At 41.9% G+C, this 11,881-nt stretch overlaps 1 protein-coding gene across 1 annotated transcript in view; it reads left to right on the top strand.

The window, feature by feature from the left end:
* Positions 1–2,008, top strand: part of foxi2 (forkhead box I2) — an 8,506-nt gene extending 6,498 nt beyond the window's left edge. The window contains exon 2 of the mRNA XM_061894969.1: positions 1–2,008. This exon is cut by the window's left edge and continues 978 nt beyond it. The gene's annotated coding sequence lies outside the window, so the exon portion shown is untranslated.
* The last annotated feature ends 9,873 nt before the right edge of the window (positions 2,009–11,881 follow it).

Raw genomic sequence — 11,881 nt, 5'->3', positions numbered from 1 at the left:
GGGAAGGGGGGTGTTGCCTCACGTTACCTCACAAAGACGTCACCTCACAAAGATGTCAGCTGTCAGATTCTCGTGCAGTAAACACAACTTGACTGAAAGGACAGCACTGCGCCTCATTCTAATATTCATAATTATACACCCATTGTATTTTTGTAAACTACAGGTGGGAAATATTTATGCTATTTATGCTGGCAGGAATTTTTGTCAACTCTTGCCTGAACATATTTTGATTAATGAGGCCCTTGGTTGTAGTGCGTGCGTGTGTGTGTGTGTGTGTGTGTGTGTGCGTGCGCGTGCGTGTGTTTGTGTCTATATATCCATCCATTTCCTACCGCTTGTCCCTTTCGGGGTCGCGGGAGGTGCTGGAGCCTATCTCAGCTACATTCGAGCGGAAGGCGGGGTACACCCTGGACAAGTCGCCACTTCATCGCAGGGCCAACACAGATAGACAGACTATATATATATATATATATATATATATATATGTATGTGTGTGTGTGTACATACCGTATTTCCTTGAATTGCTGCCGGGGCGCTAATCAATTTAAAACCTTTTCTCACTCCTGCACTTACCAAAGGTATGCGGTAAAAGTAAGCATGCACTAATTATTTTAAAACCTCTTCTCACTCCAGCACTTACCAAAGGTATGAAGTAAAAATTTGAGTGTGATGTAAGCTTGGACCTTAATGGCCAACTGAAATGAGATTTTCTTATTTAAACGGGGATAGCAGGTCCATTCTATGTGTCATACTTGATCATTTCGCGATATTGCCATACTTTTGCTGAAAGGATTTAGTGGAGAACATCCACGATAAAGTTTGCAACTTTCGGTGCTAAGAGAAAAGCCCTGCCTCTACCGGAAGTCGCAGACGATGACGTCACATGTTTGATGGCTCCTCACATATTCACATTGTTTTTAATGGCAGTCTCCAAGAAAAAGTGCTATTCGGACCGAGAAAACAACAATTTCCCCATTAATTTGAGCGAGGATGAAAGATTTGTGTTTGAGGATAATGATAGAGACGAACTACAAAAAAAACAAGTTAAAAAAGACGCGATTGCATTGGGACGGTTTCTGATGTTTTTAAACACATTTACTAGGTTAATTCTGGGAAATCCCTTATCTTTCTATTGTGTTGCTGGTGTTTTAGTGAGTTGAATAGTACCTGATAGTCGGAAGGGTGTCTCCACGGGTGTGTTGACGTGCAGTGTCTCAGGGGAGTCGACGGCAGCTATGGACGGCACAAGCTCAGCTTTTCTCCGGTAAGAACCGACTTTTTAACCACAATTTTCTCACCGAAACCTGCTGGTTGACATGTGGTCGGAAGCCATGTTCTCTTGACCGCGCTCTGATCCATAGGAAAGTTTCACCTCCAGGAATTTTAAACAAGGAATCACCGTGTGTTTGTGTGGCTAAAGGCTAAAGCTTCCCAACTCCATCTTTCTACTGTCACTTCTCCAATATTAATTGAACAAATTGCAAAACATTCAGCCACACAGATGTCCAAAAAACTGTATAATTATGCCGTTAAAGCAGACGACATTTAGCTGTGTGTGTGCGGTGCTCATATTTCCTAAAATCCTGTGACATCTAGCATACACGTCATCATTACGCGACGTTTCGAAGACGAAACTCCCGGGAAATTTAAAATTGTAGTTTAGTAAACTAAAAAGGCCGTATTGGCATTTGTTGCAATATTAATATTTCATCATTGATATATAAACTATCAGACTGTGAGGTGGGTAGTAGTGGGTTTCAGTAGGCCTTTAAATCCTACTGAATAGCTCTTAATCTTCTTCCCTTTATGCGATTTCAAATTACCGGTATTGAAATCAGTCTCCTCCATTTTGAAAATGATGACAGGGGAAATGTCACTCGTGACGTCACAAGTTTGAACAGGCGGTAATCCTAAGCATGCGCTAATTATTTTGGGAAGCGAGTTTGACCCGGCAGTAATTCAAGGCAGGCGCATACTATATGCCCTGCGGCAATTCAAGGAAATACGGTATATATATATATATATATATATATATATATATATATATATATATATATATATATATATATATATATATATATGTATATATGTGTATATATGTATATATATATATATATATATATATATATATATATATATATATGTATATGTTTTTTTTCGGACTATAAGTCGCAGTATTTTTTTACAGGTTGGCCGGGGGGGAGACTAGGCAAAAAAAAAAAAAACATTTTTAAAAATTTTTTTTATAGTTTGGCCAAGTCTCACCCCCGGCCAACCTATAAAAAAAACTGTGACTTATAGTCCGAAAAATACGGTACATACACTGTATCGAGAGAGAGAGATAATATCGATCACTGCTACAGTGTATGATTCATGATTTTCTCAGGATGCACTGACAATCCTTCAACAGTGTTTATACTGTGTACACAGCACACACCCACTTCAATTGTGTTTTATGAAAAAAAAAATATATCCTCCTGTCTTTATATTTTGTCATGTGGTGAATGCAGCGCCATAACGTGTACAGATTCATAGCAGTCTCAGCCTATTTTATACTTGTCATGTTTTTCAATTGTTATTAAAATAAATAATACTGGTAATAAAGTAATTAAACAAAAAATAAAAAATTTCACCATGAACTTAGTAAAAAAAAATTGTGCAGTTTAAGAATTTATTTTTTTCAGATCAGACAAAATGCAGTCAAGTGAATTTTTTTTATAAACAAAAAGACAAGAAGTTTAACTATTTATGAGTCACAGCCAAGAGATGTGACACATGTCTGTCAATTAAAAGTGATTCTTCTTTGAGTTTTTGTGTAATTATTGATTCAGCTGCTCATTACTGAACTACAATTTAATGTCAGTCATAAAAGCTGTAATATTTAAAAGGTGACTTCAAAACGTCGCAACTTCTAACAGGTACCATTGAATTAATTAATACAATCACAAAAAACTGGGTGATTAATAGTTTTTGCACATTGAGAAACCACACAAAGTGTGTGTGTGTACTTTTGGAAAAGACAACACAACACGAGTTGAAGTAATGGCGATCGCTTGTAATTAAACAGGCGAAAGTTCAAGTTTGGCGGCAGGCCAAGTCCCCGGAGAGGTGGTCGCACGTCTTGATTGACAGCGACGGTGAAAACAATGAGGCTTTTGTACCGGTTCCTTCATGCTCGTCTTTTTGTGTCAATTAGGGCTCTTCTGAGGAGAGGCGGCCATGTTGCGGACACCAAACACACACGCACACACACACACACACGTTCTGCTAAACGTTTGATGGTTAGCATTAGCGAGCCTACATCGTGATCTTGGCATGACACAGATATGACTCTACAGCTGTGATTAGAAATGGGAATATATGAGATTTTTACGATTCCAATTCCACTTTCGATTCTGCTTAACGCTTTAGTTCTTGATTGATTCTCTTATTGATTCTCATTTGGATAAAACGATTGCAAACGAGTTGATTAGCATCAACTTTGTTTACAAAAATTGTGAGTATACAAACACAACATCCATCCATCCATCCGTTTTCTTCCACTTATCGGAGGTGGGGTCGCGGGGGCAGCAGCCTAAGCAGAGAAGCCCAGACTTCCCTCTCTTCATCTGGCTCCTCTCGGGAGATACCGAGGCATTCCTAGAGCAGCTGGGAGACTTAGTCCACAGGCCACAGGAAAAACACAACATTGAGGTCTTAAAAGACCCACTGCATAGTTGGGCTGCCAGGAAAAAGAAATGTTTTGAAATGAACTATAATGTGAGTGTGAGTGTGAATGTTGTCTATATAAGAGGGACAAGCGGCAGAAAATGGAAGAATGGATGAATATTGTATAATAACAAATAGTTGACTGTAGTAATAACCAAAATACAACAGAAAATTATTTTGTGGCAAATGACAATCACAAAAAAATGTTCAGTAAGATGTTTCACCTAACAAGCACAAGACATTAATACAATGTTGATTATACATGCATGTCCTTTAAAACTGACTTTGAAACAATGTTGCAAAGTCAGTTGTATTTGTAAATTGAGACAATGTTGATGTCTAATGTTGGAACCACGTTGTTGGTTGGGAAATGACCAAATTTCAATGGTCAAATCAACGTCACAACCTGTCATTGAATAAAGGTGATCATAAAGCATGTTGTTTGAACATTATATTTGTGTTGCAGAATATTGGTTGGGAAGTGACCAAATTTCAATGGTCAAATCAATGTCAGTATAAGGCATTGATTAAACCTCGTCATAAAGCATGTTGTTTTAACGTTTTGTTTGTGTTGTGGAATATTGGTTGAGAAATAACCAAATTTCAATGGTCAAATCAACATCAGAATCTGACATTGATTAATCGTCATCAAAAAGCTTGTTTCAATATTATGTTTGAGTTGCTCAACATCAGGACATAATTATACAACTTCTCAATGTTGGTTCAATGTCTTATGCCTGCTGGGTAACATTTTTTCAAATAGAAATGAAAACTATTCCTTTAAAAACAAATGCATACACAAAGCCCAAAACCAGTGAAGTTGAGACGTGTAAATCGTTAAAAAAAAACAGAATGCATGAATTGCAAATCCTTTTTAGCCTATATTCAATTGAATGGACTGCAAAGACAATATACTTAATGTTCGAACTGGAAACCTCTGTAATTTTTTGCCAATATTAGCTAATTTGGAATTTGTTGAAAAAAAGCTGGCACGAGTGGCAAAAAAGACTGAGAAAGTTGAGGAATGCTAATTAAAAACTTTTTTGGAACATCCCACAGGTGAACAGGCTAATTGGGAACATGTGGGTGCATGATTTGGTCGCAAAGCAGTTTCCATGAAATGCTCAGTCAATCACAAACAAGGACAGGAGGAGGGTCACCACTTTGTCAATAAATGCATGAGCAAATTGTCCAACAGTTTTAGAACAACATTTCATAACGACTTATTGCAAGGAATTTAGGGATTTCACCATACAGGGTTCTTAATATCATCAAAAGGTTCAGATTATCTGGAGAAATCACTACATGTAAGCATCAAAAAGCGACATCAGTGTGTAAAGGATATCACCATATGGGCTCAGGAAAACGTCAGAAAACCACTGTTAGTAACTACAGTTGGTCGCTACATCTGTAAATGCAAGTTAAAACTCTACTATGCAAAGCCAAAGCCATTTATCAACAACACTCAGAAACACTTCGTTGGGCCTGAGCTCATCTATAATGGACTGATGCAAAGTGGAAAAGTGTTCTATAGTCTGATGAGTCCACAGTTCAAATTGTTTTTGTAAACTGTGGACGGTGTGTCCTCCAGACCAAAGAGGAAAAGAACCCTCCGGATTGTTGTAGGCGCAAAGTTCAAAAGGCAATGGTGATGGTATGGGGGTGTATTAGTACCCAAGGCATGGGTAACTTACACATCTGTGAAGGAACCATTATAGCTGAAAGGTACATACAGGTTTTGGAGCAACATATGTTGCCATCCAAGCAACGTTATCATGGACGCCCCTGTTTACTTCCGCAAGACAATGCAAAAGCCACGTGTTACAACAGCGTGGCTTCATAGTAAAAGAGTGTGGGTACTAGACTGGCCTGCCTGTAGTCCAGATTTGTCTCCCGTTGAAAATGTGTGTCGCATTATGAAGCGTAAAATACCACAACAGAGGCCGCGGACTGTTGAACGACTTAAGCTGTACATCAAACAAGAAAAGCTTCAAAAATTGGTCTCCTCAGTTCCCAAACGTTTACTGAGTGTTGTTAAAAGGAAAGGCCATATAAGACAGTGGTAAAAATGACCCTGTGCCAACCTTTTTGCTACATGTTGCTGCTATTAAATTCTAAGTTAATGATTATCTGCAAAAAAAAAATACGCTTCTCAGTTCGAACATTAAATATGAAGTGAAGTGAATTATATTTATATAGCGCTTTTCTCAAGTGACTCAAAGCGCTTTACATAGTAACACCCAATATCTAAGTTACATTTAAACCAGTGTGGGTGTCACTGGGAGCAGGTGGGTAAAGTGTCTTGCCCGAGGACACAACGGCAGTAACTAAGATGGCACAAGCAGGAATCAAACCAGCAACCCTCATGTTGCTGACACGGCCACTCTACCAACCAAGCTATGCCACCCCATCTTGTCTTTGCAGTTTATTCAATTGAATATAAGTTGAAAAGGATTTCCAAATCATTGTCTTCTGTTTTTATTTTGCATTTACACAACGTGCCATCTTCACTGGTTTTGGGTTTTGTACAATATAAAATATATGCCATGCAGTCCAAGACAACTAAAAGCAGGTCAAATCAAGGGAAACCGAGCACAGCAATTTTTCAACCATCAAATTTGAAAATCAACTATTATTTTGAAGAAGATTAAGCATATCTGTTTCTAACTAATCAGGGTGTCTTCAGCTGTGGACAACACCTCTTAGACAGGAAGAAAGAGTGCAGACAGTTAATTAGTTATTCACTAATTAACTGTCGTATTAACAGCAGACAACATGCAGACCTCTACACAGGACTTGCAAAGATTGTCTGCGTGAAGTCCTACTTGCTGACCGCAGCAATTCGTCAGGTCAACCCCCGACACTGAGAGAACCGAGGCTCAGTGGTTGTATACGACGGCAACGTTGTTACGATTGCGAAGTAGTTGTCGCAGATTTATAACAGACGCAGAAGCCGCCGGTTCCTGAGGGTTCTCACCAGAGCCATGTCAGCCGGGTTGCTGCCCTAATACTGCTGGGTGCCAGACCTGTCAGCCATGGGTGGCCCTACCAGGAACCGAAGTTCTGGCACTACCACATTGCCAACGCCCTTACCACGGTGAGGAAGGGTTGGACTATAGGAGGGTGCCACCACTGCTGGCAAATGCGTCATTCGTTCAACGTCTGCTAATATTTATGCTCGTATTTTCTCAGTTAAATGCAATATCCATTTTGCAAGTATTGCGAGTTGCCTCGCTGACTTCCTTTCTCGTGAATAATTGTGGCGACGGCATGAGTCGATAAGGGAATAGTGAACAAAACTGTAAAATGATCCGCAGGAATCGAAATCCTGGGAGCCGGTTTCTCAATAAGTACGATGGAGGGTACCCGGAACCTTTTCTGTGGTTAGGGTGCGTGCCTTAAACACCATGTCACACGCACCTTTTGAAACGAACTCCTGGGGCATCCACTCAGCTTGATGGCGGGTATTGTTCCATGGAATCAAGTGCATCTGAGCCTGAGGGTTTGGTCTACTAATATCCAAGAAACGCGTACTGAATAGTGTGTGCAATTTATAAAATTGTGTCCTATTTGTAGGCATGTTGCGGGTGATTTTCTAAGACTGTGTACAATTGATGATAAGAGCAAAAAGGGTGCAAACCGACCTATTTATATAAGGGTTTTATGTGCCGCCATGGAGACACTCATTTCCCTCCACATTTATGGCATCAAATGGTCCACATTATACGGTCCAACCAGTTCTTGACCTGCAGCACATAAATAAAATATAGATCACCTTTGATGGGCAATATAGAAATGTGATTGAAACAACTGAACCTATTTCGGCAAACTCCGGCAGGCACTGCAATGTTGTTTTTCAGACTAAAAGAAACGCATATGGTAATATTTTTTCTTCATATTATGGGACATAAAGTATTAAAATTAGTTTTTATTGTTACTGTAATTATTATTACAAGTATAGTTTTTATTATTATTATTGAAAAAACTAACATCATTTCAAAAAAGGCCAGCAAACATAAAAACAAAAATCAATTCAATTAATTATAAGTCATCCAACTGCAAGGTAAAAGCCAAAAACTATTATGGCCAATATCTTTATTTGTGACAGTCCAAATATGTTGACACACACGTGGGACAGAGCATTTTCTGTCAACCGTGCGTCTACCAATTTGAAACCACTTTTTATCTTTTACGATGTTTCCCCTGTTGTTTTAATTGAATTGTTGTTTGAATGTGTCTATGTTTTGTACGACACTTTGTGATTTTATCAGCAAAAAGCGCTTTATAAATAAAATGTACTTCCTTACTTTGCAGCGCAATGGTCTCATTTCTCAACGCCGTTTGTGCATAACTGTGCACGCTGGCATGCACTTTCTAAATAGAGACACAAAACACAGCTTTTGTCTTGATGAATCACATTGCGAGTGCTAAATTATTCTATTTGTGGGTGTCCTGATGATCAGCATGTATTCTTTATATTCATTGAGAAGACACACTAAAATTGTGTTTCTTATTTTTCTCGTTTAAACATTTATGGGGGAATTTTGCCTATAGTTCACAATTAATACAAGAGACAAGAATATGTTTTAATCCGTGGCCCGGATCATGTTTTGTTACTTTCTGTTAGTTTTGGACTCCCTCAGTTCCTGTTTTGTGCACGCCTGAGTTTGTTTTAGTTACCATGGTCGCTTATATTTGTCACCTGTCTCTGAATGGTGTTCGGGACGCTCACCTGTTTCCCGAGCACTAATAAGCGGCATTATTTAACCCTGTCTGGCTCCTTTGGTTGCTTCATGCAAAAAGTTACGTGAATATTCATTATCCTGTAGTCTATGCTAAGTGGTAACCTTAGCGTCCAGTGCGATCGGCACATTTTTCCGATGGCTTGTTTTCTGTTTTTGGTACTTGTTTGATTTCAAAGAATAAGTCACGTTCCTGATAGCACGTCTTGTCCGGAGTGGTCCGTCTGCATCCCGGGGGAACAAACCCTGCAGTAAGCTGCGACCCCGCTACACGTAACAGGAAGAAGCCAGCATACAGTTTCCCTGCAACGGACATCGAGGAGGTGGCCGAGGAAGGTACTTGGATGGTGTTGAGGGCGATGGAGGCGAAGACTCTCCGCTATTGCCCCATTGAGCGCCAGGACCTATCGGCACGTTGATCACTATCAACGCTGACAGTACTGAACGCGTCAGCGAAGACAGAAGCCGTCTAAAAGGGTGTTGCTTTGCTGCCAGGATGCGCCGCTCCCTCAGACTCCTCCTCCGGTGAACAGCACGCCTCAGGCAGCCCACTCTACGCCCAGATGTTTGGTAATCCTGTCACGCATTTTGCCAAACACGTTACCGACTGGGCTATGAGCCCAATAGACTCTGGCAACAATAATGTCACTCCACCCACTGCTGCTGACATCAAGGACCAGGATTTTCTTTTTCTGTCTTCTCTTTCCCTCTGTCGGCCGCCCCCTAAGACTGAAGCCCCGCCCACATCACAGACCTTTTCCTTTTGTCCTCCCACACAATCTCAGGTGGTGGGTGGAAAGTAACATTTTGGACAATCTAAAGGGGAGGAGTCTACCCCTTTCCTGACCTCGAGGGTTCCAAATCATTAGGAGCGCGTCTGGTATCCGCCATAGTCCAAGTCCTGACCGATGTTGCCAGCAGTCCTTTCGTCTGCAAGCAACTTGGCGGATGAAGGAAGGAAGGTGGGAATCGTTAGGTGCCATGGGGGACCGAGACTTGATGTGGGGGCCAAAAGGCAAGCCAATCCCAATTAGCTCCATGTGGTCCAGGGACGGCGCCGCGTCACCGCAGTCCCAGAAGCACCGCCCCCGACGAAGGACGTGAGGGAAGGCTTCCGCGAATGGACAGGACGCGTCGTTCCCTTGAGCTACTCCCCCTCTGGGCAGTAACGGGCTGCGGCCTGCCCGGCTTCCTCAGGATGACGTCACCCCGCCGCCGCGAATAACGTCACAGAACAGGATTTGTTTTTTCTAAATTCCTTTTCTTTCAATCAACTGCACCCAGCAAAAGACTGTATGTCCATGATAAAACATTATCAGGACATGTTTTTGAAAATTAGATCTCGTCAAACCAAGCCACGTCCTAGTTTTCATGCGCCACACCCCAAGACTCAATCTCCGCCCACTTCACAAAATATTTGTTTTTTTCCCGCCCACACAACCCCAGGTGGGGGAGAATGAAAGACAATTTGGACAATTTAGAGGGGAGGATTCTGCCCCCCTCCTGACTTTCCCCCACCCACACCTAAAGACGATTTCAGACCGCAGGGAGCGCGTCTGGTATCCGCTCCTTGAGGAGGGGGCTAGTGCCGGGAGCTGTGCTAGTGGGGTGGCACAGCTAGGGCCAGCCAGGCAGTAACTTCCAGCCCTTCCACCACCACCAGTCCGTCGGCATGCCAAGCTGCAACCCCCAGCTAGGCAACCTCCGCCGAGGTAACGGCTAACCTCCGCCCAGGTGGCCCTTAAGATGCCATCCTCTCGCCACCTAAACCTGCTGCTCCAAGGTTAGCACCTGTCGCTGCTCCAAGGCTAGCACCAGCTGCTGCACCTCGGCAAGCACCAGTTGCTTTTCCTTCTCCTTGGCAAGCACCAGTCCCTGTTCCTGCTCCTCGTCAAGAACCAGTTTCTGTTCCTGCGCCGAGGCGAGTTCCAGTTCCTGGAACTGTGCCAAAGTGAGCTCCAGTTCCTGTACCTGCTCCACGGCTGCTTCCTCCCTCGTCTCCGGTGGGCCTTTCCACGGCGCCGCCACCTTCTTCATCACCAGCGTCGTCGTCTCTGCGACCTCCGGCTGGCCGGCTGTGCAATCGGCCATCAGACGCCTTCAGGCGGCCCTCTCAAGGGCCAATTCATGGACGCCCCGGGCGCAAACAGCAGCGACGCCCACAAATTGGGCGTAAGACTCATAGGCTGCTGAGGTTCTGGCATCACTCACGCCCACCTCCTCGTCGGCTACTGATGTGGCTGTTCCATGGTCACTTGCCTCGCCAAGTGCAGCGGCGTTCAACGCGTCGCCGCCACCTGACTTTCCCTCGCTGGTTGCGGGGACACTTGGCCTAGCGTCCCACCGCCAAGTCCTCACTTCGCCCTCCCGTGACTCTTGACCCAGCCTGTTTTTTTGTGGACATCTAGAATCTGTCCTTAACAGGGAGGCACTGTATGTGGCCCGGATCATGTTTTGTGATTTTCTGTTAGTTTTGGACTCCCTCAGTTCCTGTTTTGTGCACCCTGAGTTCTATTTAGTTACCATGGTAGGTTATTATTTTCACTTGTCTCTGATTGGTGTTCGGGACGCTCACCTGTTTCCCGAGCACTAATCAGATGCATTATTTAAGCCTGCATTTGCCGGTCAGTCGGCCTGGCTTCTTTGTTTGCTTCATGCAACAAATTACGTGAGTATTCCTTGTCTTCTAGTCTATTTTAAGTGGTAGCCTTAGCGTCCAGTGCGCTCGGCTTGTTTTCTGTTTTTGGTACTTGTTTGATTTTGAAGAAAAAATCATGTTCCTGCCTGGACGTCCCCGGTGTGTATATTGTACTTATTATATATATATACATATATATATACATATATATATATATATATATATATATATATATATATATTAGGGCTGGGCAACGATTAAACATTTTAATCGAAGTTAATCGCACTATTTCTCCGATTAATCGCAATTAACTGCATTGTATACGCAAAACCCCAATAATGAATTCAAAAGTAGTGTGTAGTGCACCTTTATTGGAATATTCTCCCACATGAACAAAAGCACCAAAACATTAGTTGTGCGAACACAATTTAAATCAGTCCTTGTTAAACAGTAGCAGTTAAATAGCATGTTTTATGAAAATCAACTCAAAAAATCGAAATAATAACATTTAAGCTTATTGCCACTGCCAGGGTATTTAAGTTATTCTTTTAGTTATGGAAAATAAATATAATCTACATACAAATCTCTGAGCCACAATCATAACATCTGAACAGGCAATTTCTGAGGTAACAGCAGAAACATTTTTTTTTATCAGGGATCTTATGTTTAAAAAACCTACATGATAGGTAGTGGGCTGTTTTAGGGAATTTTTGATTAAATTATCCGTAGTAGCAATATTAATAATGTTGTGTTTATTCTGCGTAGTGCACTTAAAATAATTATGACCATATCT

The sequence above is a fragment of the Nerophis ophidion genome, linkage group LG03 (assembly GCF_033978795.1).
Source record: "Nerophis ophidion isolate RoL-2023_Sa linkage group LG03, RoL_Noph_v1.0, whole genome shotgun sequence".
NCBI lineage: Eukaryota > Metazoa > Chordata > Actinopteri > Syngnathiformes > Syngnathidae > Nerophis > Nerophis ophidion.
The sequence above is the reverse complement of the archived record's forward strand: the minus strand, read 5'-3'. Positions and strand labels throughout refer to the sequence as shown.